This window comes from Carassius carassius, chromosome 23 (assembly GCF_963082965.1).
Source record: "Carassius carassius chromosome 23, fCarCar2.1, whole genome shotgun sequence".
Lineage (NCBI taxonomy): Eukaryota > Metazoa > Chordata > Actinopteri > Cypriniformes > Cyprinidae > Carassius > Carassius carassius.
Window position 1 is genome coordinate 4,814,155 of NC_081777.1, and position 23,594 is coordinate 4,837,748.

The 23,594-nt window shown below is 37.5% G+C and overlaps 1 protein-coding gene across 4 annotated transcripts in view; it reads right to left on the reverse strand.

Annotated features, from left to right (window-relative positions):
• LOC132101249 (xylosyl- and glucuronyltransferase LARGE2s-like) overlaps positions 1 to 23,594 on the reverse strand; it is a 55,702-nt gene that overhangs the window by 30,113 nt on the left and 1,995 nt on the right. For all 4 annotated transcript variants that reach the window (XM_059506033.1, XM_059506036.1, XM_059506038.1 and 1 more), the window contains one exon: positions 7,464 to 7,562. The gene's annotated coding sequence lies outside the window, so the exon portion shown is untranslated. The remainder of the gene's footprint in view (positions 1 to 7,463; positions 7,563 to 23,594) is intronic.

Sequence of the window (23,594 nt, forward strand, 5' to 3'; positions counted from 1 at the left end):
AAAAGTTTGTTCTTGCTCTTTCGCGTTCAAAGATAACATACCACCTACACAAAACCTGACTCTAAACCTAACCGATAAGGCTAATGAAAGCAATCATGAGATAAAACACATTTACTAATGCAACCATGTAATTTTATCTTCCTTCTTCAAGTCTTTAAGGTCTTTTATTGTGACATACTGTATGCTTTATGGGGCTTGTACCTGAACGCTTCATATCACAAGTACAGTGCAGTACCAGGTGTGCTTCTGAGCAAGCTTTACTACATCAGAAAAACCACACATTGGGACATAGTTATGCGATGCAAGCATAAAATGCTACTAAGCTATGCAAGCCAGCACCAGAATTTTTGCTCATTTTCACAAAAATCCATGGCACTCAGAATATTTTTTTGTAAGAATTTTTATTTGAACATACAATTTATCAAAAGAAAGAAGAAATTCCTGCTTTGAAAAAAAGGTTTTAGCTTCATACTTCTTGTTTATCAACACTCAAATGTAAGTTTAATTATCAAAGATAGGTCCAGATCGGATTCAGAATGACGATTATAGATGAAGTAAATCACGCACATCGACACCCACCCATCTTGCACAGTTCATCTTCGTGGATTCAGTAATGTTATGCAGATTTGATTTAAGTGCTGTTGAATGTTGGAAGATTGCACTAGCTTACATGTGTATAAATATTTAGATCCTGAGATTCTGTACCATTTCAGAAGATGCTTAATAGCACCCCCTACAATATAACACTGAAAACATGGATTGCCAGAAAATTCTATCAATAGCAGTGCAGTGTTGTCATAAATGGCAGAAAGTTCCATCAATCGTGGGGAAATAGTTAACTGATAATCTGCCCCTGTAATCATAATGTGTGTGAATAGGATAAAATGTTTTTGGTGATTTACTGCCACTAGTGTACATTTTTCAGTTGGAAACTGCAGTGAATTGGATGCACAGTTTTGTGTATATAGAGAGTATACATATGAGTTTTGTAAAAATGAAGGTAGACGTGTTTTTTTTTTTATGAATCAGGATCAAATAGCTAATGACAAATGCAAACTCACCATCTCCATCTATCATATTGAGCAAGGTTCATCTACTGACTTCATGTCTGCTGGTCCCTGGCCAGGCTCCCATGGGCATGCAATTTCCAAAATGAAACATGAAATCTGAGGCTGATTTCTGATGTGTTCTCAACAGCAGCCTGGGAGAGCGATTCAAACCACCAGCACCTGAACACATAATTTGACTGTGGCTGTGAAGGCCTTTGAAAGGTCTGCAATGCTAACACCTCACGTCCAGAGCTGTAGCTCTGCTGGACATCTGCTGTGACCTTCTGAGAATTAATCATGACCACTTACGCAGAATATCTATTGTTCTGGTCCCAGATGGTGTGGTGCAAGATCCAATCAGGCTACATGGGCTTCACAGCGAAAGTCGATAGACACATTCACAAGCTGTTTAAAAAGTCTATTGTATAAGAATGAGTCGGCAGTCTAGAAGGTCAGATGACTTTCCATCTCACCCTGAGTAGACCTTAATCTATATTCATTTTCCACAAAGAAAAGCTGAAGCTATCCCACATAACAACAATGTTTTGAACCTGGGAGCTTGTGCAGGCAGCCTGGCCTTCAACTCTGTAAATACACAGCAGATTGTGAGTGGGGGAACGGAAGCTGCCAATATTGTTTTCGCCCAGATCTTGGGTTCGCTAACTATCTATCTACTGAGATGCCACTTCTGTGGCTGCTGAGACTAACTCGTCTATTTAAATCTTCTCGATCTCACTATCCAACAGAGGCATGCACGTCTCCCAGTTTCATAGCCCACAAAATAGCAGGAGGCTTCATGCACTCACTTCCCCTCACAGTAAACACACCCACGTTCACGGAAGCAGCACATGCATATCAATAACAAACACTGAGATTATTCTGCATCTGTGACATCATTTAACCTGCCATTGCATTATTCATGAGCCTGTTTGCCCATAAAAAATATGAATCGGATAAAACTGAGAGGGAGCTGTCATGTCTCACACTGTCATCTCTCATTTACAAAAGGCATCTCTTACTCTCTTTCACCATCAATGACACACACACACTCCCGGTCAGACGTTGAAGGATTTTACTGGATGTCACAGGAGCCAGTTAGCATTATTAGGCACAACAGATGAAAAGCTTTTTTGGATGCCATCTTGTGTTTGAGGATACATTACTGGGCGTGATATGTTTTCTAATAAAAAGTACATAAGGACAAAGAAAAATAGCACTACTAAAACAGACACTACAGTCTTCTTTAAAATAACCTAACTCTTTGATCCAAAAAATGAACTAACATCTCTTTTGCACTTTTAAGGTCCCTGACCTAATTGTCATCCATTGTAGTTACCACTATGTCTCAGTCAACTTTTCATAACACTTACTTTTTGTTGGAATCCAGCCTTTTTTTTAATACTAAAACTAAAAATAATAATAATAATTAATACAAGTAAATCGTTTTGAAGATGCATTGTTATTGGTATATAAATATTTATATTGTAATAAGCAATACTGAATTCATAATAATTTTTCTGTCACTATTATTATTATTATTATTGATTTATTGTTATTTAAATTATTTATCTATTTTATGAGCCCTTCTGAATGCAGCAACATATAACTAATAAAATATTAATAATATTATTATTTTTATTACTGTTTTTATTATTATTACTATAAAATGAATAGAATCCAATAAAATAATACTAATGATTATTTTTCTTCTTAATAATAATAATACAATAGCAGTATATATTTCTTTGGCTCAGCTGGCACAGGGCAAGGCATCAGCAACACCAAGGATGAAAGTGTCTGCCAAATGCATAAAAATCCTTTATATGATATTGCTGTTGTAATTTCTTCAATCTCACTAAATATTTCTTTCCATAAAACTGAAAGAAAGGCCTTTTTCAGGGTACAATGTTTTTAGCTTTAAAGGTATCTGAGTTCATCTGAGGTATTCACTTCTTGCAAACGCCTCTCAGACCCCGAGTTCGAGAGATCACGTGTCAGTAAAAATTGAGTTTGTTCTTCAATTATGTGAGTGAAAGAGGAGGGAATGCTCATTCCACTGAGGCACGGCTGAAAACCCCATAAATTGACCTGGTATGGCTAAAAAGGCATCTGCTTCTGTTATTTTTTCATCAAACTGAAGTAATTTGCATAAGACACTCTGTTTGAACTCCAATAATTTGATCAGAGATGCATTTTAGGCCAACGGTGAGAAATTTCATCACATTATGATAAAGGATGACAGCAGAAGCTTTGACTAAATCCACTGTTTTCAGTAGGTAGGGTGAACAGGGTGTCAAAAGATTGTGTGGCGTTTATGAGGCCTGCATGTAAGGATAGCATTTTGCTCCCCTATTCCTCTACCTTCTAAGGGGGGGGGGGCTAGAATAATTTTTCCTGTGGATGAAAACTTGGAGCGTGTTGTACTGAAGTGTGTATTCCAGGGCACTGAGAGCTTTCCATTAGGGGAGCATGAATCACAGTGCGTTCCCCTCTTCTTCACCGACCTTTCAAAACAAAGTGATCTCCAGTAGGCTCATCTGAACTATCTCCTGCAATCTCTCATTCTGTCAGAGACAGCTCTGCTCCACACCAGCATGGCCCTGGGACAGTATTTACAGCTTGCATCTGCCATGCATATCCGAGTTTTGCCGCCGAAGGCCTAAGCAATCCAATTCGGCATTGAAAGAGAACACCACCAGGTATTTACACAGGGGGTACCGGTGGGAAACTGGGATAAAAGTTCCTTTAACAACTAGAAATGGCTATAAAACACCCTAAAAGAGCATATCCTGTTTTGAACTCTAAGGGCTCAGAGACTGAACATGATTTATTTGGTCTATTTTATGGAGGGCCTTTTCTTATATCTGCTGTGCACCTTGTGGGAGAGCAAGAGGGTCTGCTGACTCACACATGATGAAAGGTGAAAGGTCAGAACAGGATGAAGTCAAGCTACAATGGGAACTTGTGAGCTTCTTAACTATCTTCATGGATTCTCATAGACAGAATTGAAAATAAATAGAGAGAAAATGAAAACCCCAAATAATCTCATGCTGTATGTTTCTCCTCAGAGATTGAAAACCACAATATTTCTCATCAAGTTCTTCAAGCCAAATGATCTGAGCTATATTAATTCTATAGCTTTATGGTCTTACTCTAAGCAAAAGCTGTTTCAGTTATGTCTATTTTTATTTATTCTAAATCATTTTAGTGTTGAACCTGAAATAAAGATGAAACTTAAATGAAAAAGAGCTCCAAGTCTCCTGAGCGATATGCAAAAAAATTTTCAGGACAGCATAGAGTTGCATCATCTACAATCTCAAGTTGCAAAAATGCAGTTGTGTTCTGACCTGCTCATATATCCATTTTCAAGTATTTGAAACCCAAAATTTCATTGGTGCCTAAAAATTTAGTTCAAAAAGTTTCACGATTTTAATCAATTAGACATGTTTTTTGATTACTAAAATGTAATCTAATCATTAAAATTTAATTACAAATCTTCACTAAAAATGTAATAAAATCGAATTTCTCTGGGGGAGGAAAAATTGGTTGAGTTATGGGGCTGTGCTATGAACAAAATCTGATAATTTGCAGGATGTAAATATTGTCTCAGTTGTGGCTATTTTAATTTTTGAGATAACTGCAAGTCATCTCAGCTATGGAAGAGCAAGCTCTGTGCACTTTCCCCCCGGGAACCAGCAAGATTTCTAGTTTCTTCAGAAAAACCAGCTTCACCAACTTAATTTTACAGTACAGGTAAACAAAGTGCCTTTTCTGGTGAAATATGTTATTTCCGGAGGTCTTTCTGGTTCCCAGAGAAAATCTGTATTGCTCAGAGGTTGATCCTCCATTATCAGCTCTCATCCACACAGACCAACCTGGAAATCCATGCCAGTCAAGCTGCATCTTATCAGCAGGGTTCTCTGCCCCCTCTAAGGAGCCTTTATTGTTTCTCAGCCAACTTCAAGCCAAGGGCAGCCTGTGGGTTGTGGTCTGCACAACCTCCACACACGCTAATTTTCTAGCAACCTGCCTACACATTCTAGAAACCATCAGCATCAGTCGAACTGGGTTCTTTTTGATGAAACAAACACCACATTTGCAAAACAAAAAAGAACCATCAGCTGCTTCTAATACATCAGCGCTAAACATTTCGATATCTACTTCTTCCTGAAAGCGGATGTAACTTGAACTCCAATCAAGAAGTTGAACTGGCATGACCTAACAGATCCTCTGCATCTGAGTCTGATAGCAAAGCACCCAAAAGCCATTATATCAGAGATAAAACCAAATCATGCTTAGCAATCAATATTTCATGAGCTCAGCTAATGCGCCCTTTTAAATGTTCTAGTTGCACGGATTGTTTGTTTGTGGATATAAAAGTATAAAGTGTGCATCTCTGCCCTTTAGATGGGAAAACATAACATTTAAGTGAGTTGTTTAGGGCTTTAGAATTGCAATGATTTGTTTCCCTGACAACCACTTGAGGAAGGACGATGACGAGCTTGACTCTGAGCAAATAAACAGCTTTATTTAACATTTGCTGATCTGATACAAAGTCTTTTTTCATCATTAGTAAGTGTTAAGACCCTTCCACATGACTCATGTCAGAGCTTTAACACCTCTCTTGACAAAAACATCATGTGTCACTCTGACCTCTTCATGAAAAGCTTTGCAGATCATGGCAGGGCTGCTAAGTTAGATGTCTAGACATTAAACCTTGAACACAGACATCAAAAAGAGTGAACATATATGAATGTAGAAAGGAAAGAGTCTTACCGATTGCTGTGAAAGTTTGCAGAGAGTGAAAAAGATATGCCTTGACATTGTGTCTTACAAAATTAGCAACTGCTAATTAAATCACTTGACAATAGTTTGTAGGAACTACAAAATCAAAACAAACTGTGTACCGAAGACAAGATCTGCCGTGACTTGCATATCTTCTAAAAAACTTTAACAATCAGAAGAAATTTCCAACTGAAATTAACACTTGTGGTAGTTAAACACCAACAACTTCTTTTTTTGCTTTTCTCTCAGATTTTGGTGCAGATTATAGATTAATAAAGACGTATATCTGTGTGGATCCTTACACTGTAAAAAAATAAATAAATAACATTTACAGTAAAATACTGCCAGCTGTGGTTGCCAGAACTTTACCATAAAAAATATGGTAGCAACATTTTAGGTTTTACAGACTTAACTTAAATTGCTAAAAGACTATATATACCTTTACTTTTTCTTTTTCACTTCCAAAAACAATGTTTGTACCAGTATTTTCTGTAAAATTACATTAAATAAAATTAATTTATTCACCAAATATAGTATGGAAGCTTAACTGTTAACCATTTAAAAGGTTTTCACTGTAGCATTTTTAAAGTGTTTTACTGTTAAAATCAATATATATTTTTACTATATATATTTACTATGGTATCACCTCAAAGCGCTTTTATCATAATGCATGATTTGTAAACTAATACATTTTAATTTCCATCACATAACCAGCTCTATATGTGTGTCTTTGCCAATGTAGTAAAATTGCTCATTAGCGCACCTTGTTCAGCAAAAAAGCCAAACCATGTAATGGCATGCTTTCTTGAGCAAATGTGCTTTTATCTCACGTTTTCTTTCTTTAACCCTATCAGCTGGGTTTAGTGTAGAGTTGATTAATTCCAAATGAGGGAGAAATTAGAGCATAATATAATAAAATGTTATCATGTTTTAAAGGAAATTTAACATGCTTTTTATAATCACTCACTGGACTGTTCACTTACAAACTGCCACCAAACATGCAAGAAGCAACACAATATAATTTCTACAAAAATATTTTCACTGGAATTTATTTTTCATGAGCCTGGGTTGGAAAGATTCCTCACAGTAAGCCATCCGAACATAAAATGTTTGTAAGAAGCACAATGTGTCTGTCATTCTTACTCACAGGTGACATTTTCCAGATAGAAAGAGACTGGCTCATCTTGCATATCTATGATTGACACAATGCCAGTGCTGCACAGATTGTCTCAATTATACAAGAAAAACAGATAAATGAACCCATTGTCACAAGGACAAAAAATATATATTTATTCATAAAAAAAAATCTAAATACTACAAAAAAATTCCTGGCCATTTAAATGCACCCACCATTGGCAGTTTGCGCCCTTATTGTATCTAGATACAGAAACAGTCTCTATCCATCTTGTTCATTTTCATACCAACACTCCCCACATTATCATGTAACCTTTCCAGTAATCTTTGGCTGTGCTTCAAAAGGTCAACAGCCAATGGGGTCAAAGTTTAAGTGTTTGAACCTCACAATGCTTGAAGTGCGCACAACATTTCATTGAAACAAACTATGGGAAAATGACTTCAGAATAATATTTCAGATAATAAAAAATGTATAAAACTCCACGGTTGACTCACCAGAATGTGTCTTGGAAGCTCTATGATGCAGAAGAGACGTGTTTGCTGACCCAGACTAAGTAATCACTGGAAAACCTTTACTTTCAACCTCCGTGAAACCTGCAACAGAAGGTAATACAAGCCACGTTAAATATGGAGCTTCTGTTGTACTTGGAAAAATGTCATAAAACGAGGCTACAATGTAAAGGTAAACTCCGTGTATCACTCACATACACTCCTACTTTACATTTGAAAAATTAATCTTTTGGAACCTGAAAAATGGGCCACAAATCAAGAGATACATTTCAAGCATTTAAAGGTGCTCTTTTAACGCACATCAGTTTGTTTGGTTGCAACTTAACAAGTAAGATTATTGATATTGATTGAGGTCGACTTAAAGAAAGGTCAAACCGTGAATCAATCATGAATTGATACAGCATCTGTGCTCTGCGGGAGTCGTCCTTTCATCACGTAGCTCTGACTCACATGTTTGTTTGGCTCTATATTAAACATACTTTATTTCTCACTGTTTCTCTTCATGCAGAGACATATTGTGTCCACCTACCTAAAACAAAAGCCTGTTAAACTGAGGATAGCACATCTCAGATTTCCAGCTGAGAAAGTGTGATCAGCGTGCAGGCCAGAGACTGTATAGGAAGGAGACGGACCACTTGTAGAAAAGCAAAGCGGGGCTTCTCAACTGCAGGCATACTGGTCTAAGATGGTTAGAGCTGGTTTAGTGTTGACCTAGCAAAGCAAAGCTATTAACCAGCAAAGCTTAGTCTGCTGACATGTATTGTCATTTTTCTGAAGCAGGTTGACCAAGGAGGTCTCACTGGTTAAGCTGAGCTAATTAATACACAAAAGATATTTTAAAGAATGTTTTATTTATACAATGAAAGCCAAAGAGGTTCAGTGTTGTTTGGTGCTTCAAAATCTCTTTTTGTATTTCTTTTTGAAAACTGATTGGTTGTAGGCCTAATTGTCAGATTGTTTTCTTTCAAGCACAGGCTTTGTGCTTTTTTTTCTTTTCTTTTTTTCTTTTTGGATCTGGCTGATGATAGGACTTAAAGTCTGAGCAAATGCTACAGCATAAAAACATATAAAATTTTGGACTGAACATAACAACAGACAGGTGGCCTTCAATCCAGGAATGCTATATAAACTGAATACTGGACATTCTGAATCCGAGTCTGTGAAACACAGATCACAAGAGCCTTAACATTTCAGCCAAAATTCCAAGATTATGATCACAGGACAAGGTTCTGGGAGAGGGATGTGATAGTGGCCTGTGGTGCTTCGTGCACAGCAAGTTGAGCAAGTTGAGGTGGTCTGCAGGGTTATTTTAAGTCCTCTGTGACTCTTAATTGCAGTGCTGTCAATCCAGTTTGTGTCCAAACAGCATAATCAGGGGTCATTACGAGACCAGAGTGGAAAATAATGGAAGAGTCATTAAAGCCTGGGGGAAGCGATATCTCTCCACAGTGTGGGGGGACAGGTAGTCTATTGGCCTGAGGAGATTACCAAAATGAGGTAGCGTGTCTCTGCCAAAGGCTACATTCAAAGACACAATGTTTGGGACTGACTGACCATCATCACACACAGACCAAACCTAAGCATATTTAAATTTGAGATATGATGTCATGGTTTACTTTTGTAAATACATTTGATATCAATTACCATGCTTTCATTTATAAACAGGTCAATATAATATGTCCATGGGTATATAAAATATAATCTGTCATATTTAAAAAAAGCCCTAAACCGCGAAGAAAACCAAAATGAATGGCTATATTCAACAAGTAATCTCCCCCGAGTTACCATGTTCTGGCATTTTAGAGAGTATCACAATGCATGCACACGCTTTTCCCTAAGAGTAAAAAAATGCTGATTATGTTCATCTTAGTGCCCCCCCCCCAACCCTCTTCAAAATGGCAGAATGTTGGAACTCGGCGGAGAAGAAATGTTGAATAAATTGTTATTTTTGTTTTATTTGAGGACAAAAAGTATTCTCGTAGCATTGCAAAACTGAAGTTGAGCCACTGATGACACATGGACATTTTTACCGATGTCCTTAATATGTTTCTGGACCTGGGAACAATACAGTTGTGTTTGCTGTCTAAGGAAGGGTCACAGAGCTCTCTAGTTTAAACAAAAATATCTTCATTTGTGTTTTGTTGATGACAAAGGTCACACAGGATTTGGAACAACACGAGGGTGAGTAATTAATGACAGAATTTTCTTTTTGGGGTGAACTAAAGCTTTAAAGGTACAGGTTGTAGGACCTTCCACTAGAGGGCGCACTACCAAAACAATAACAATTGCGTGGTTTGATGACGCTAAGAAGGAGCGTGGAATGATGGGATTTGTTGTCTTCTAACAAAATAATTGGGCATGCATAGCAAATGCAAGTTCAACGATTTGCGAGAGTAGATTACATAAAAATTCAATGCAAAAACGCGATCAGACTATGGATCAGACTATGGATCTAGAGATGCGATGCCCCGCGTTTGACGTGTATGCCCCATAATACTAATCTTGTTGATCGTTATAATATCATACGTTTTCCGTAAAGATACGAATCAAAACAACTCACTTGTAGACTAAAACACAAGCGAGATTGGCATCTCTTTATACTTGAAGTTTGTCGCGAAGCTCTCTCCATCTAGAAAATGCAACACCGATATTGATGCTCTTTCTCTCCTCTTGTCCCAAACTCTTCTCGGGTCGTTTGGTTGGCCCGTATGCTTACGTTTATGGGAGCTGTCCTTGTCGACAGAACCAGCGGCATATGGCAAACAGTAATTATGTTCCATAAATAAGTAACACAATCCACCATAAAATGTGCAAGAAGTAGTAAATAAAGAACTGCTTGAAGCAAGCTAGTAGTTCGCTGGACGCTAGACACTACTTGTCCACGACACTGTTGTCATGTGGTTTCTACATCAGTAAAGGCGGTAACAAAGGGTAACTAACATCATTGACAGGCGACTGCACTGCCCCGTGCCACTGTTTAGAATGGGAATTTTCTCATGATTTAAAAGTAGTTGAAAACATTAGAGATATTGTTAGTAATCAGCTGGACAAAATATATAACAATAGCCTAGTGGTTTTTGGATATTTTACTGCAAATATCTTACAAATTGTAATTTTAAGTGAGTTAAGAAACATCCATGAAGTATACCTTTTAATTTAATCAATATTCATCTAAGATTTGAAGTACACTACAAGTGCACATTCAATACAGTTAAGAACAATTACTTTTCACAATGGTTAATTCGCCACCTAACAACGCCTTCCACTGTGCTCTGTCTAGCTGTTTTATGAACAAATCCTGTTTAAACAGACCCTAAAATGCAGTTGCCTATACTACTACGATTCTTTATTACAGAACCATAATATTCAGAATATAAATGTGTAATAATGAATGTGAGGTAATTACAGCATATCATGGCTTGAACACCCCTCACGTTTCTCTGAATTAGCCCCTGCTATTTGCAGCTGCAATGGAAGGAAATTGCCTGAAAAGAAAAAGGAAGGACAAAAGCAAAATACAAAGAGAATAAAGAAAGATGTATGCTTCGGTAAATAATGCTAAACAACAAATGACAGCTCCAGCCTTCAAGTAGAACAATACCATCATTAGATAACGGGCTGTTCTCTTTTCAAGACCGACCCTCGGGTTAATGAACGTATCTGCATCGCTTTATGCACCATTACATGGCTTATCTTCCCACGATGCTAATGCGATTCACGACTAAATTCAATGAAGAGAAGTGCCAAAACAGCAGTCTACACCAGCCCTGACATGCCTGTCATGGCTTTATCCCGCAAGGCATGAAAAAATGCTGAAGATCAGTAGCACAAAAGGTACAACTGTGCTTGGGGGTAAGCAGCAGTTCTCTGCCATTTTGTCAAGACCTTTGTGCACTTATTATGGAATACTGTCACCACTGAAAGTATCTGAACATGTTTGAAGTGGAATGAACATGAGCCATCCCCCATATTTCCCTTTTGAAATAACATCACAAGCTGGTGAAGGTGACATTGCCCTGTGTGAAACTGCAGTTCTCAGGAACAGTACAGAGAATATCAATTTTCTGTAATTAAAAAACATTTTTAATCCTGATTTCGCCTGAAATCTGGCCTACACCTCGTTGTGCTTTGATGATGAAAAAAGATATCTGCGTTATAAAATCTGATTGCATGAGGCACATTATAAAATAGCCGATATACACACATCTGTCACCACACATCACTTTGATTATATAATGTGCTATAATAAGGAAATTTAATGTACTCAGTTGCCCTGGGAACCATAGACTGCTTACAGCTGAGCTAACGAAAGTGATCATTAAAGATCTCTGATCAATATATTGATTTACTTTGGACGAATAAGTGATTATTCCTATTAATGAATGTAATTATTCGTTGAATAATTATTGAATAAAATTCATTTCATTTAATAAAAATCGAATTGTATTAGCACTATAGTATTTTAAAATTGGGTTTTAGGAAATACAAATGTGATTTTAATTGCATTTTAACAGAGGCTAACACTCTTTTACAGATATTTTGTATTGAAGGACTTGTGCGGAGTAAAAGCAGATGCAATGACAATCTACGTTCACATACACTCAAATAAATTGTTTACAATTATATCCATGAGCTTGATCTGAATAAAATTTTGATCAAATTGAAATTGTTGATGCAGACCTGAAATTATTCGATCAATGAAAAAAAAACAAAAAAAACGATGCATAGGAATGTTTGAATTTGTCTGTTTTTCAATCAGATTAAAAATTGGACACTTGCACGGTGCCATGACATGCATGTTTTACAAATGTTTTACATCATACAGACATAATAGGGAATTTTCAACATTTCTCTTCTTAAACTCTAGAGAAGATATATACATGATTACCAGTGTCTTTTTCTCAGGACAAACATCTGAGAAACTGAGACTCAATTTGGCATCTGTTTATCTCATGATGTCTAGGAGAGATATCACAAAGCTTTTGTTAGCGATTCCCCTGCTCATAAAACCTACTTAAACTGGTAGCCATGTTTTTGGGAAACAGTAATGACCATCTCTGACCAGATAACAACCAGCTTTGAGAAGCTATAAATAAACAATATTCCATGCTCCAAAACAAATCTTTCAGCAAACTGTTTTTTCCTTAGGGCATGAAAGAAATCTCTGTTACAAGAACTTTGTGAGGAGAGGTAAAATGAACCAAAAAAAGCTACATCAAAACGCTCTGCACAATAAAACCTAACTGGCACCTCTCAGCTTCCACATTCCGTCTATCATGCCTCTTGCACTGTGAGTTACAGTGATGAATGTTTGTTTCTCTCACAATTCGAAGACAAATGCAAGTGTCTCAGTCTGCTCAGTTCATTGTCAGCATTTTAGTCCCAATCCTGCAGAAATCATAATTGCCTCTCTTCCACTTCCCCTGCTTCCACACAGCTTTCAAATTCTCCTGTACCTCCAGAGCGCAATTCCATCAGGTCCCAACGGCAAAATCAGATCAGCAACCAATAGCCATTAGCTTCTCTATTTAAAGAGATCTATGCAGTTGTGAAGACTGCTTAGAGTCAATTACGCCGCCTGTCTGTGTTTAGCCTGTGGCCATACTGCACTCCGATGGGAAGATTATTCAGTTTCATCGCTCTTTTAATGGAGAACGCCCCCCAGCTCTCACCTCACGTTCATTCAGACCATATGCAGGGCAGTAAACCCCCTCCAACACCTTAACGCTGCACGGCCGACTTCTGCCCCGAACCGATAAGGAGCAGTAACAAAAGACATTGATTTGGCCCATAAGGATTAAAAACCCATCCATCCAGTCGATGCAGTTTTATGATACAGTACTAAAACTCAAATGGCTGCATAGTGCTGTGAGGTTGAGTAAAGTTCACTGTGCCGTTAAGGCATAAAACGGTGACAGCTGAGGTGTGGCTGTGAATGTAAAGGTCAGTATCTGCTGTGTTATTCTGAATTCTAATAGTCATACAACAGATAACTGTTGCTCAGCTTACCTTATTGACTGTTTCTCTGCTTTAAATGAAAGGAAATCTGTAGGACAAGGGACTTTGTGAATGAATCCGATTTAGACGATGAAAATCTCAGTGGGCTAAAGCTCACTGAAGTAGCAGGAGCATCGAAATCCCTGGAGGTAGATAAAAACCCTCCTTATTTCTGCAACCAGACAGACGGCTTCAAAGGAAAACACACAAACATACAGAACAGACCCAAAATACAAATTTCCCTTCCGTCCAAAACACACCTCCAGCACTGTTCCCAAAGGTCTAGGCAAAATGGAAACGGAAAAATTTAGAACAAGAACTGAATAGTGTTACAAACACACACAAAACAGCATATAATGCATTAAGAGAATAACCTGTTCTCAGTTTTAAGTGTTTAATGGTCTTCATGCAAATCGTTTACTACCAAACTATTTTTACAGTATTCAGTATGTACTGTATATATAGGCATGTGAACAGAATTCATTAAACATAGTCTATGTTCAATCCTATTGCAGATCACACTGTGCAACATAGATCTAATAAACTTGCATGCATGTAGACTATACATTGATGACACCTACTGACCCTATTGATGGAAGAATAAGGGATAGGAAGGGATAAGAGCTTGAGGTAAGCAGTTTTATGTTTTAGCACCATATCGTGTTGATTTCAAGTCACATTTTTATTGGCTGGCCAGTAAATGTGCATCGTAGCAGCAAACGTACTGTGCAATGGTCAAGCTGAATTTCTGACACTGTCAGAAAATTTAATGGTTGTCTTTGAACCTCTCTCACTGTACAACATAGGTAATTATGCAATCACAGAAATAACCACGACTGTTTCATGATGCCAATCTTTCGTCTGGAACAGCCAAAAACTGAGCAGCGTGTCTTGGGCTTTAGGCAATGAGTATCAATTAATCTGATTCAAGTGAACCATTTCACTGATATTTGTGTGTTTTTATGTTTGTAGAGTATAATGCTATTAACTTAGCAACATTATAACTCAAAACTGAATCAAAGTCAATGCACTACACTTCAATAGCACTATCTGAACAATTGTTTTGTCTATTTACATTATTCCAGATTTGTTATCTTTGATTCTGTTTGTTTCATTTAAGACACAGTCTTGAAAGACAGCTGCCTATGTTGTTGGTAGACAGAAAAGCAGCTCTCCAGGTTTTGAAACCAAGCCATGGAAGACCTGGAAGGCCTATACTGTATATCCCACAGTTCAACAAAATTAACTGAATCAAGCATGCAAAAAGACCCATGTGACGACAAGCATACTATCGTAAAATGCATAAGCTTCCAAGATATCTACAAAATGTAAGTCAAATATAAGACAACCTTTTTGAAGACCTGCACAAATTCAATTAATAATGCATGTCCATACAGAACAAACTGATACAATCTCAAAATAAATCATGTATCTCTTACTTGATTAAACAGGATGAAATAAAATATGGGAGGAAAAAATAATTTTACTGTAACTTCTGAACAAACTTCAAACAGTGTTGTCTTCCAGTGCAAATGTTTAAAGATTATAAAATCAAGATATACTGAGAAGAGAAATGACATTAAATGATCAGTCTTGTTTTATGAGAAATTACCATCTATTACATATTACAATATAATCACCATGAAGTGAGTGTTGTCATTACTCATCAACAGTAGATCATAAGCAATCATATCGCGTGAATATGAGGTATTTACTGATTGCAAGCTACTCTGAAATTTAGACAATTAAATCATTGCCTTTTTTTAGTTTCATAATCCTATTAGGCTGTAACACAATTCCTGTGGCCCGCAGGGACCCTGGTTTCACAGACATTTAAAAAATAGTTGACAGTATGCAGTATACTTGGTAGTTTACATTACTAGAATTCCATTTCTAAATTTAGCCACACTCTTCCACTGCATTTGACACAGAGATGGAGGGTCTGTTTTGTAAAGTAGATCCTGCTTCTATTTGTACACAAGGTATGAATGCAGTTGATAGACACAGTGTCCTGCACCATGGCTTTAAATAACAGCTAATTTTTGAACACACATCCCACTTCTCAGGGGAAAAGACAACCGGATGAATTATCAGGTAATGTTCCATTAACAGGCAAGTGCTGATAATGCATCCATAAACACAATTACAATGAAAAACAAGCACAGCGTGAATGGGGCAAATGTTTGTTTTTGTTTTTTTTGCTGATATTATGTTTGCATGAGCATCATAACTGACCAAACGGACATGTGATGCTGGTTGACAGCAAGTAACAGATCCTCACATATTCATGTCAGCCTGTATCTCTCTCTCTAGAATTCCAAGGTACAGCACGCACATCCAAAACAATAAAACTGTGTGCTGGGCAGACAAGTAGTTGCAAAGGTAAACAATGAGTCCGCACACCAGAAAATGCTCCTTAGCAATTTTAATGATTGCTCACCACGTGTAACGTTTCGGGCCCAAGCCCTTCATCAGACATGAAAACAAGTGGTCCATATATACAGCCATGCATGATCACATGATCACATACATCCATGATTAATCACATGACCAATCAAGTTAAATTGCAATTACATCAGGAAAACAGATTAAAAAAAATATATATATATATACCGACATTTGTAATACAAAAATATATTAAGTGGCTAAGAGAAGGCCTGCAGTGCTTAAAGCATAGCCTAGAAAGTTTTTTAAAAATGTCTCTACCACTGTAGGCAGTCGTGATAGATGAGCAAGAATGTAGATACATAAGGGGTACCACAAAAGTGTGTTACATATATCATATATCAAGTCAGCAAAACGATAACACAACATTTACAATATTACAATGTCTGCCTTTGTATCAGTTCAGTTGCATTCGCCGGATCTGTAGTTCTGATAGTGATTTCCAAGCCCAGGCAGCGGATTTAGAAAAACGTTTTCAACAGAGACAATACAAACATGAATGGATTACCCAAGCACGTAATCGCTTTGAAAATATATCGCAAACTGATTGTCTCAGCCAAATCAGATCCAGAACTTCTGAGTCTAGAGTTAACTGTATTGTCCAATACTCGCCTCTTGGCAGAGATTTCGAATCCATCATTAAAAAACATTGGCACATTATTGACTCTGATCCAGCACTTTAATGCTTCACCACATCACCCCGCATTGTGTACAAGAGAGCACCTAATCTCAAAAACATGTTGCTGAGAGCTTATCTTCCACCATTGACTCCACCACATTTTTTGCAGTTTATTCCCTTTGGTAATTACAGATGTGGTAACTGCCCTCAATGCAACTTCACACATAAAACTACCACCTTCAATCACCCACGCACTGGAAATCTCTATGACATCAAAGGTGTGATCACCTGTAACACAAAGAATGTTATCTATCTACTTAAATGCCCATGCGGCTTGGCCTATGTTGGTAAAACGACCAGGCCACTGAAAACAAGAATCTCAGAACACAGATCAAATATTCGTAACCATGCCATCAAAAGCCCAGTAGCGGTGCATTTTTCACACGCCTCTCATAACGTTTCCGCTCTCAGATATTGCGGCATTGAACTTGTGAAACAGCCCTCCCGCGGAGGAGATGTTAATTGTCTCTCAAAAGAGAAGCACTCTGGATCTATACCCTGGACACTTTAGCTCCAAAAGGGTTGAATGAAGACTTTGACCTGAGGCCATTTCTGTAAATACCTCCTGTAATTGTGTTAATATTGTAAATGTTGTGTTATCGTTTTGCTGACTTGATATATGATATATGTAACACACTTTTGTGGTACCCCTTATGTATCTACATTCTTGCTCATCTATCACGACTGCCTAAAGTGGTAGAGACATTTTTAAAAAACTTTCTAGGCTATGCTTTAAGCACTGTAGGCCTTCTCTTAGCCACTTAATATATTTTTGTATTACAAATGTCGGTATGTATGTATATTTTTATTTGTTTTCCTGATGTAATTGCAATTTAACTTGATTGGTCATGTGATTAATCATGGATGTATGTGATCATGTGATCATGCATGGCTGTATATATGGACCACTTGTTTTCATGTCTGATGAAGGGCTTGGGCCCGAAACGTTACACGTGGTGAGCAATCATTAAAATTGCTAAGGAGCATTTTCTGGTGTGCGGACTCATTGTTTACCTTTGTATCTCTCTCTCACACACACAGCAAAGCAACTGACCTTACTGAATATTTAACAATATCTTCCCTTTTTTCCCCCTCGTTTTCTGTCCTCCACCCACTCAGTTCGGTAGACGAGTCCTTAGTTATATCGTCAAAAATGTAACAATATTATCATCAAGCAATATATTTAAAGTTAGGTATAAAGTACACCCTACTTTATCTGCATACATACACTCACATAAAACTAAGATAGTCTACTATATAGCAAATCTCAGTGATTGTTTATATTATTGCACAGTTTTCATATATCCAACATTATTCGAAAACATACACTACACTCAAATAAAGTGATATGTACTATAACAAATTCCAATTGCCTGATTTGTTTTATTTTGTCACAAAATGTAACCATATTTCACCCAGCTCTTTATACAATGCAACAGTTCAACTTTATTCTAATACATAAAGCACCTGCAATACATACAGTTTTGCAATACATACAAGATAATTGTGTAGTGTGTTATATACTACAATATATAGCAAATCTCAGCTGCTTGATTGCTTGCATTGTCACAAAACCTCAACTCTATTATCGCACAGCTCTACATTTGAATACACTGTATATTATACAGTACACTTGTAAAGTGATATACTGTATACATTCCAACTCTTTGATTTCAGTGCAAAATGTAACTATATAATTATGCAGCTCTTTAATGTAAAATTGGATATATAGAGTAAGCATATCCCACATAGTTAGAGTACGCTCATTCGGATGTAAATTTACAAAATACAGCTATATTATTGCCCAGAAATATATATTAAAGTTGGATATGCAGCATAACATAAAAAGCAGTAGATGATATTTAGCAAATCTTGGCTGTGTGACTTTGTATCATTGTAAAAATTTAAATATAGCAGATCTCAAATGCTTGATAGCTTGTAAAGCTGCTGTAAAACAAAGTCTATTGTTAAAAGCACAATACAAATAGTTTTGACATGACAGTAAGGACAGTCTGTGAGCAGTTCATGTCACATTTATTTGTGTATTTCACAATGACGATAAAAAGAAAAGCATTTGGACACAAACATCATCAGATCACACTGCAATAGGCACACTGCATGTTTTCCCAAGACTCCAGAGAGCTCTCTCTTTCTCTCTCTCTCTGTGCGGAGTGATTTGGGCATTGAGGCTTGTAGATAACCCTCCGCCGCGTCCTTTGAGAGCACACTGCAGGGGCCGGGCCCCGTTCCTCATCCCCCAGGACAGCCATATTCTCTATTCTCATTCATCTGCCTTCACATGTGGAGAAAACCAATGAATGTTGCTTATTATAGCTGCAATTTGGTGCATTGTGGGGATGAGACATTTTGACTGCGGACCTGTGATTGTACCCAAGTGGAAAAAGGGCCCAGGGGGCTTCATCACACACTTTTTGTCTTGCTAAACATTTAATGAAGTGGATGTGCTTCAGAAACAAGCTAATATGAAGTAGACTGCAGACTGTTTAAAAATAAGTGCACTTAATTTTATTATATGTGCATTTGTAGTGTACCTCTAATCTAGAAAGTACATTTTTAAGAACCTGAACTTGCAGATAATATAATATTAATGAAATAAATTGCCATGTAAGTGCATTTAAAGGTAGTACACCTTTGTGACTGTTTCTTTACATTTAAAGGGGTCCTATTATGCACGTTTACAAAGTCCTGATTTTGTTTTGAGTGTGTACCTGATCATGCATTCTTTTTCACGTGATTCACTTTATTACAATACATTTCTCTCCAGCCTGGCACAAATGGCTTGATTAGTTCCGGGTTTAATGAAGGCCTTCCTTCCCAAAAATGAAATGAGCTGTACAAGTGCGTTGTGATTGGCGGAAAGCTTAGACGTTGTTTCAGTACTGCCATGGCCTTTGACAAAGCAGCAAGTTCCGTCTGCTCTAGTATAGTTAAGGATGGTGTCAATATTGCCATATCAAGAGAATATTGAACAAGAGGATTGCGCAAAACTTTGCATGCACGGAAATTGCAAGACATATTAGGACACTTTTACACTGCATGGTAAGGCACGATATGGTTCAGTATGGTTCATTTTTAGGGGGTTTCCACTGAGCACAGTACCTTGTACCTAATACTTTTTTTCAGTACCAGCTCACTTGAGATTCAAAGCGAACCGTTCCATTACCAAAACATGATGTGTAAACTCTGGTGATCACAGATTGGCCTGCTAGATTTTATTCAGCACAGTCAGCGAAGGATCGAATGCAACAGTTTTGAATGAGCGCACCTTTTTTAACAATTTAGACATACCTTTTGTTGATAGCCGAGGAGCGGCTCCAGCGAGATCTTGATGGGAAAAAGTTTTTCAGGATTCACAACAGTAGAGCCGGCGCAACAATAACGACCTGAATAATCCCTCCCACTCTAAAACAGTACTAAACTGCAGTGGAAACACAAATCGAGCCGAGCTTAGCCGTACTGAGCCGAGTTGTACCAGTGGAAAAAGCAGCAGGATGTGAAGTGTAATGTACAAATCGAAAACGCTAGGCACGTTAACTTTCACTTAAGCTGGCGAACGATCTCAGCTTTAGCGCAGATAGTGAGGAGCTAACGATAACGTGCGCCATCACTACAACACACCCTTTACGGCACTGGTTCTGGCTTCTGTTCACACAGAGCTCGTTCCGGGAATGAACCCGGCCATGTTACTAGGTCCCCAACCTGGGACCAATCCCGGAATCAATCCTGGGATGTGTTTGCGTTCACACAGAAGGCAATCCGGCATTGTCCCAGCAATTTCCCGGGACCAACGTGCAGTGTGAAAGGGGCTCAAGCAACACAAGATTACCTCTCTATCTCACATTTCCCAGCACTTTTTACTTGAAATCAAACAACACAAGATTGTGATCACCCTCACTTACACACAATGGGTCTTTATATGTGCAAATGAGCTAGAGGGTGGTTATAAATGTGAATGAAGAACCTAAACAACAGTATGTCGTGCATTTAACTAAAGGGTCATCCAACTGGTCGTAACCACACAGGCACATGCTGGTGTCTCCTAAAAAATGACTCCAGGGTCTTGAAGGCCACCAGACTTTAATAAAAACAAACAATGACCTTTGCCATTAGCCCTTTCATTCTCACACTATCTTCTCTGACCTCGGGTCCTGGATGAAAGGGAGGAATGATGGGAGGATAAGCAGGGTTATGGAGGACTGTTGTTAAACATAATTTTTGTCTAGTCATCCTGGGCACATGTGCCTGCAAATGTCTTCAGTGAAGAATTGTAGACAATGTTGTATCAGTGTTAGATGAAAGCGCGTCAGACATGTTCTGACAGGGGCTTGATGTTGTGTTCCTGCACAGCGAGGAAACAAAGGTAGTTTGTGGTTAAATATTTAATCTTTAGGTGAATATCAATTTTTAATCATGAACATCACTTCCTATCTTTCTCCCAGATTTATCATGGTCTCCGCACTTGAAACTGTCCGACAAAAACTCAAATAACTAATAAAAGTCATTTGAGAAGAGAAAATGAAGTGTGCTTTAAATGATAGTTCACCCAAAAAATGAAGAATCCATTGTTCCAATAGTATTTTTATTTCATTTATTTATTTATTTATTTTCCATGTCAGTGGCTACCGTCAAATGTTTGTTTACTAACTTTCGTCAGAAAATCTTCTTGTGTGCTCAACAGAAGAAGAAAAACTCAGGTTTGGAACTACAAGGGTGAGTAAATGATAACATTTTTATTTTGGGGCAAACTGTCCCTTTAATTGTATTAAATCTGCACTTGTATTTCTTGAAAATGCTACTTGCAGATAATATAATATTAATGAAATAAAATGCTTTTGACATGCATGAGCTGCATTGCATGCATAAAATCTGCAGATTGCACTATGCCTGACCCCATTCCTCCCCTTTAATTTCCCATCAGCCTCCACTATCCCAAGGAAAAAGGCCAAAAAACTGGACAGTAAAGTTGAGAATTTTTCAAAAGACCTACTTCTATGTGAAAGCAGAAAATCAATTAAAAACAGCTTTCCTGGACTGTGGCAATGTCGGCGGTGTGTGGTGGGTGCTGACCCGCTAGTCATTAATGCTCTCAATCCTCCATCAGGGTCACTTGAGTTCTTCTCTCAGCGCTGTCTTGTATAACACTATTCATGATACCCGACTTCGGTCTTTATAGGTATGTTTCAGCTGACGCGAGTGTGGGATTATATGTTACTGCACCTAAAACTCAGCCCTTTTAAACACCATCAAAAGCTCCTTTGCTGTAACTGACCGCGATGCTAAAAACAGCATTGTGGAGTCTTGCATTGCATAACTCATCTCACAACAAAGAGAGGCCTCTAGTGTTAGTGACGAGACCTGTGGCAAGGTTTTCCATTAAGACAGAGAGGTCACAGATATCTGAGCTTATGATATTATAATCACTGCGTGACCCCAGGCTGTTAAATTAGCACATACTACATCTATCTATCTATCTATCTATCTATCTATCTATCTATCTATCTATCTATCTATCTATCTATCTATCTATCTAATTTTAGTGTAAAGTATTTTGCAGTTTAAGTCAACAAATATTTCTTATTTTTTTATACATTTTTGCTAAATATTTCTTATACACAATATTTCTTATATTTCTTTGATTGCATATTTTGGATATTTTCTCCACCCCGGTCACTTCAGTCCCATTTACCAATCAACCTGCCCATACTGATGTGAAGCACATTGAATCCATGACATTTATTGAGAGTGACAAAGAGAGAAAGATGACGGAAGAACAGATGCATAACCAGAGTAGGATGAGAACATGCTGTTTCTGCGTCGCTCTGGGGTCACTATCCTTGTAATTCTGTCAGCAAACTGCCCTTTTGCTGCTATCAGGGACCCTGTTTCATTTCTTCAAATGACACTGTTGATAATACAAAGGACAAGGTGATAAAGGATCACTGTCTTTCTCTCAAGGAAGGCCATCTGTCAGACCTTGTGTGTGTGTGTGTGTGTGTGTGTGTGTGGTTCCGAAGGATAAAGAGTGGGCATCTAATCATCCTAAGCCAAGCTTCAGCCATGTGTGTGTACACAGTTGGCGACCACCACCATGATCACAAACAGAGCCCGTTCACAACCCGAGGTGACGACAACTTCAGAGACATAAGAATGAGCGATGAGTCCGTATACTGCTCACAGTCATTCCAACAGGCTATAAAATGAGTGTAAATGTCCTGAAAAACCAACAGAAATGTGTCAGCACTATTACAGGAAGAGTAAAGCTTTGGCTCGGCTCAGAGGATGCCTTTAAAACTACTTTACATTCTCCTACTCATATATCATGAAACGTTGCTCGGAAGTTACCTCAGAAAATGAGTTAAGTAGCAATGGTGCTGAAGACATGGATATGGAAATTGACTTTATGAGATGTGAAATGAGGACAAGACAATACGATACTATGATTACATTATCATATCGCCACAGTAATATGTTGCATCGATGCAACATTTGCTTTAGTATACTCTACTTCAAGTAGATGATGATCTCTTTGCGAGGATCCCCTTCCTAAAATATAATGAAAGCTACATATTTTCATGTATAAGACCCAATTATATAAAAATTAAGCATGGTATTATAAAGACATTTTATATTGTCACCGTAATAATGCCAAAGCTAATTTATAAAGTATTATCTGGAATATCTACCCATTATTTAAGTAATGTTGGATATATAAATATATTAAGTAAATAAGTTAACTTTTAAAGCCTTAAAATATATATTTTGTATTTAAAACTTTCAAAATGTGTTTATTCAGGTATACTTCTTTGTTGTATATTATGAATATTTCTTCATCTACTACATTTTAAATCAAAATAAATCAAAACTAAAAAGTTAAAAATGAAAAAGATTTAATGAAAAATGTAACTAATAAAAAATATGTATATGCATAAAAATTCTAACAACAAAAATATTAATAAAAAAAAATCTAAATGTTA